Source organism: Amborella trichopoda, chromosome 9 (genome assembly GCF_054954075.1).
Source record: "Amborella trichopoda isolate Santa Cruz 75 chromosome 9, AtrichopodaSantaCruz75HAP2 v2.0, whole genome shotgun sequence".
NCBI lineage: Eukaryota > Viridiplantae > Streptophyta > Magnoliopsida > Amborellales > Amborellaceae > Amborella > Amborella trichopoda.
In genome coordinates, this window is record NC_142344.1 from 47,948,970 (window position 1) to 47,954,969 (window position 6,000).

Sequence of the window (6,000 nt, forward strand, 5' to 3'; positions counted from 1 at the left end):
AGATTAATAATAGAACTTGCATCATGCTAAACCGTAATAAGAGGAGGGCTATGAATTATTATTATTATTATTTTTATTACATCCTCTCATAATGGGACTTAAGCAGAAACCTACACAATGTGGGTATAAGGTAAGAAATGGCAAACAAAACTGTGATCTGCTGTCACGCCTGTGGGAAGCGATTGTGGCCAAAGTGATAGGACCCAATTCGTACTGTGTGCATGGCACACTGCAATCGCTTCCAGTATGCTCCCATCTTCCCCATCCAGCTTCACCTTGTAGATTCTTCCTTCAAGTATGTGATGGCAATGGTAGACAACAAAGGGATAGGGCATGTTATGGCACACAGCTGAGCTAGGCTTTGTAGGCACTCTCTTCACTTTCTTCACAGTGTATGCTTGGAGCATAGAAGCCTTATCGATGCTAGTGTGGAGCATAGTAATGTTATGGTCCCCAGAAGATGGGGTGGCATAGTCAATCACGGCCTCTAAAGATGTTAGGCACTTCTCCTTGGCTTTCAATGACTCGCACCATGCTAGGATCTCACGCACTTCATTTGCCTCACTACAGTCCGGAGGCAATGAGAAGCGCTGCGAGGGAGCTCCACAAACGAGAAAGGTATGGCATTTGTATCCTCACGAGAAACGAAAGGAGATGCATCGTTGAAGTTTTGACTTATGGAAGTGAAATTTGTTTTTCATTCCCACTTTGAGCTCCTCCTCTAAGAAAAGGGTCGTTACTCACGGATCATGACGCTCCTTATGAAATCAGAATACCAGAAGCGGGGATCTCGAATACCCGAACCCATACGCAACAGTCCTATTGGCACCGGATGAAGGCGAGCGTGAATGGCATCAGGCATTGGAGTTCTGGGGAATACTTGTGCCCAGTACCTCTCTAGCATCCCAAGTACGTTGTAATGGCTCGGAGTTCCCTTCATATTGCATATAATAAGAACTTAGTACTTGGAGAAAAACACTCTATATTTGACGATTAGTACTAAATGAAAACCATTCAATTTGCATTAAGTGTAAGGTATAGCACCAAAAAAAAGAAAAAAAAGAGCCAAGGCTTAATTGGTTAGCTCTTGACCATTTGCAACGCTACATCCTAGGCTCAAAAATTGGTTGCGACAAAAAAATTCAAAATATAAAATAAAAATGTTTCTACATAAAAGAACATATAGGATACTTGTAACAAAACTATCACTATTGATTTAGATTAGAAAACAATACTCTAGAATAATAGAGCAATATGATATACAAGACTATCACTTCAACGATCTGTTTTTTCTTCTACCTCACTCTATGGGCTGGTCTCTTAACAACACACTTCAATCTAACATATCAACCACTCTCTTTCACATGCGCCCTACTCGCGCATTCTATCTAACACTCACACTAACATCGATTATATATAGACTCAACTAACCGCCCATCCATTTGGTTTACGATGGGCCACATGGCCCATCATATTGTTAGCTATGGAATGGTCACGTAAACTTCAATTTACCAAGCACTGATTCAGTTTTGGTAAACAGCCTATTAATAATCATCTATTTAGAGAGAGAAGGAGCGGAAGTGAGGCATAAGAGGACAATTCTTTTTTTAAACATCCTCTTAATTTGTCACTCTTATTCCAAGTAACATTCTTAAATGACAAAATATTTCAGTTTTTAGTGGCTTTGTCAGAATATCTGCAACTTATTCTTTTGATCTGCAAAACACAAACTCAAATTCATTATTCTTCACATGTTCTCAAATGGAATGGAATCATATATTTATGTGCTTGCTTCTGCAATAAAATATTGGATTCTTGGCCAATGCTATTGTTGATTTGTTGTCAACCTTAATCGTTGTAGGGCCTTCTTGTGGTACCTCTAAATTCTTTAGCACATTTCGCAACTAAAGGCATGACAGACACATGAAGATGTTGCTACATATTCAATTTCACATGTGGATAATGTAACAATTGGTTGCTTCTTGGAACACCAAGTAAAAGTTGTAGATCCAATATGAAATACATAACCTGTAGTACTTTTTCTATCATACATTACACCTCCTTAGTCACTATTATAATAACCAACAATCTTGAGTTCATTTGAATGAGAATAGAGCAGTCCATACGCCTTTTAGATAGCTAAGAATCCTTTTGGCTGCCTTCAAGTGAGTTTTATTAGGAGCTTCCATATACCAACTTATTAAGCCCACTCCATAAAAAATATTGGGTCCAGTAAATGTCTGATAATGCAAAATTACAACCAAGCTTTAAAAAAGTGGCATCCACTCTCGAATCATCATGTCTTCCTTTGCATTCTATCGAGTAGTTATTGAATTGCAATTTTCCATTTTAAATATTTTGGGAATTTCCTTTGCATACTATTTTGGAAAATATGAATCCCTTCATCACATTGTTTAACTCGAATTCCAAGAAAGTAATTCATAAGCCCAATATTTGTCATATCGAATTCAGTAATCATGGATTGCTTAAAATCATCAATCATGTTAAGGTTATTTCTGGTGAAAATTAAATCATCAACATATAATCAAACTATCAATATATCACAATTATCATTCATCTTCAAATATAGAGCATGATCAAAGGGACCCTTTTCTTGAAAATATTTATCTATTCTTGCATTTCAGGCTCTAGGAGCCTGTTTCAAACCATAAAGTGCCTTTTTCAATTTATAAACTTTATTTTCATGCCCCTTTATAATGTAACCTGGTGGTTGTTTAATATAAACTCCTTCTTCACGATGACCATATAAAAATACAGATTTGACATCCATTTAAAACATTTTCTATTTTCTTTGGGCAGCCATAGCAATAATTAATCTAATAATATCCAATCTAACAACATGAGTAAAAACCTCTTTGTAGTCAATCCCGGCTCTTTGCTTGTATCCTTTGGCGACCGGTCTTGCTTTGTATCTTTCTACTTCACCATTCTCATTCTTTTTTGATTTATACACCCATTTCACACGAATTGCTTTTTACTGATTCGGAAGTGTTGTCAGCTGCCATGTGTCATTATGCTCAATAGCTTGAATCTCGTCATCCATGGTTTTTTTTCACCTTTTGTCACGAACTGCACAGTAGAAACCTACAAGTTCACATTAAACAAAAAAAGAAGCTAAATCATGCTCATTGTTAGTATTTTATGTTTGAGCATAAATTTCATTCAAACTCATTGTCCTTGGTGGCCTTTCATTTGAACTTTTAAACATAGAATAAATAGATGAACTTGACTCTTGTTGAGGAGGTAAGGGTGGAGTATTTTTTTCTTGTGATCTCTCTTGAATATTGTCATTTCCATGCATTTCAATTCTTACATGAATTTTCTTTTCTTTTTTGCTCCATTCCCATGAGGTTTCTTCATTAAATTACATATCTCTACTAATTATAAACTTCTTATTTTCAGGATCATAAAGCTTGTAAGCTTTTGATTTTTCATCAGAACCAATGAAAATACATTTTTGACTTTTGTCCCATAATTTGGTTCTCATTTGATTTGGGACAAGAGAGTATGCAATGCATCCAAATACCTTTAATTGTGTCACATTAGACTTATGTCCACTCCAAGCCTCTTGGGGTGTCCTAAATCGCACACTTTTGGTGGGACACCTACTCAAAATATAGACGTAACAAGAGACTGCCTCAGCCCAAATTTCTTTTTTCATATTTTTGCATTTCAACATGCTTCGTGCCATACCCAAAATTGTCCCATTTTTTCTTTCAGCCACTCCATTTTGCTAGGGTGAATATGGTGCAGTAAATTGATGAAGAATACGATGATACTTACAGAACTCATCAAATGCCTTTGAGAAAAATTCATTACCCCTATCTGATCTTAAAACTTTAATAAAATAGCCACTTTGTTTTTCCATAAAAGCCTTGAAATTTTTGAAGATCCCAAAAACTTCTGATTTTTCTTTTAAGAAATAAACCCAAGTCTTCAGATTGAAATTATCAATGATGATAAGGAAATACTTATTTTGCCCATAAGAAATTAGGTTAAGTAGCCCACATATATCCGTATGGATGAGTTCAAGGGGTTTGGATGCTCTATGTGAAACACCATCTGGGAAGCGTTCATGGTGATGCTTCCCGAGCATACATCCTTCACGAAGTTGTTTTGGATGATCAAAACATCAGTTTTGATATCCAAAGAAAGTATCTTATTTTTTGACATGCCAGCTAGCAATCAAGTTTCCTTTTTATCTTCTATGATGAGGTTTAAATCCTTTAAACGAATATCATAACCTTTTTTCAAAAGTTGCCCCAAACTAAAAATATTATTTTACATGCTTGGCACATAATTGACATTGGAAATAAATTCATGCTTTCCAATCTTGAGTCGAATTGACATTTTACCTTTCCCTTTGACCGGAACTTTTGAGAAATCACCAAATGTTACGTTACCATTCACTGATTTATCCAACTCCGCGAACATTTCTTTTCTTCCGCATATGTCGTTGCTTGCCCCACTATCAAGAAACCATGAGTTGCTACTTTCACTTTCTTCTTCTTTGTACGCCAATAGGAGGGTTGGTTCTTGATCTACTTTGGATTTTTTTGCAAAATTCACTTGTTCTCCATTTTCTTGCGAGTTGTTAAATCTGCATTCGGAACTATAATAACCAAATTTTTTGTAATTAAAGTATTGAATCGAAGATCTATCATACCGTTGATGATTGAATGGTCGAGTAAATTTTCTACCACCTTGACCTATTAAGGATTGCAACTTTTGGCTGTTCCTCTTCCGGCACTGAAATTGGAATTGTCATAGTCTCTTTCACCTCTATTGAATATCCCACATCCTCTTTGACCTCTACCTCTAAATCCTCCTCTTTCATCTTTTAGGGAGATATTAGTTTTGAGCACTTGCTCCAAAGGAGTAATTGTTTTCTTCATTATTCTTTGTTCATAGGCTTGCAAGGAACCACAAGTTGATCGGTAGTCATAGTCGACAAATCTTTACTTTTTCCTATTGCTACAACTATGTTCTTAAATTTATAGGTAAGAGATCTTACTATTTTTTCCATGATACATACCTCATCTAGCACCTCACCATTTCTCTTAAGTTGGTTTTCTACTACGAATACTCTTGAGAAGTAATCAGAAATTAATTATGTCTATTTCATGTAAATCATCTCGAACTCGGCTCTTAGTGTCTGCAGACAAACTTTCTTCACTTTTTCTTCTCCTTTGAAAACATTTTGTAAGATCTCCCATGCTTGTTTTGTAGAGGTGATGGAAGCAACCTTTACAAAGGTGTTTTCGTCAATGCCTTGATAGATTAGAAAGAGAGCTCTTTTGTCTAGTCTTCTTGAGTCTTTTAAAGCAGCCTTCTTCTTCATTTCAGATTCCTCTTTTGGGGTTTGCGATTGAATTTCCTCTTTGACAATATCCTCCCACGCATCATGTGATCTGAGTAGGGCTTTCATCTGAATGCACCAATTTTTATAATTTTCTTTTGTAAGACAAGGAAATTGAGGTTGGGACATCATACTTGAGGACGCCATATGTTATGAACGTCGCTCTGATACCAGTTTGATAGAAATTTGTTGCGACAAAAAATTCAAAATATAAAATAAAAATGTTTCGACACAAAAGAACATCTAAGAAACTTGTAACAAAACTTTCACTATTGCTTAAGATTAGAAAACAAGATTGTAGTACAATAGGGCAATATGATATGCAGGACTATCACTTCAGTGATCTGCTTTTTATTCTACCTCACTCTATGGACAGGTCTTTGAACAACACACTTCAATGTAACATATCAATCACTCTCTTTCACTTACGCCATACTCACCCATTCTATCTAACTAACACTCACACTAACATCAAATATATATAGACTCAACTAACCACCCATCCATATGGTTTACGATGGGCCACATGGCCTATCACATAGTTCGTTATGGAATGGCCACGTAAATTTCAATTCAGCAAGCACTGAGTCGGTTTAGGTAAACTTCCTATTAAGAATCAT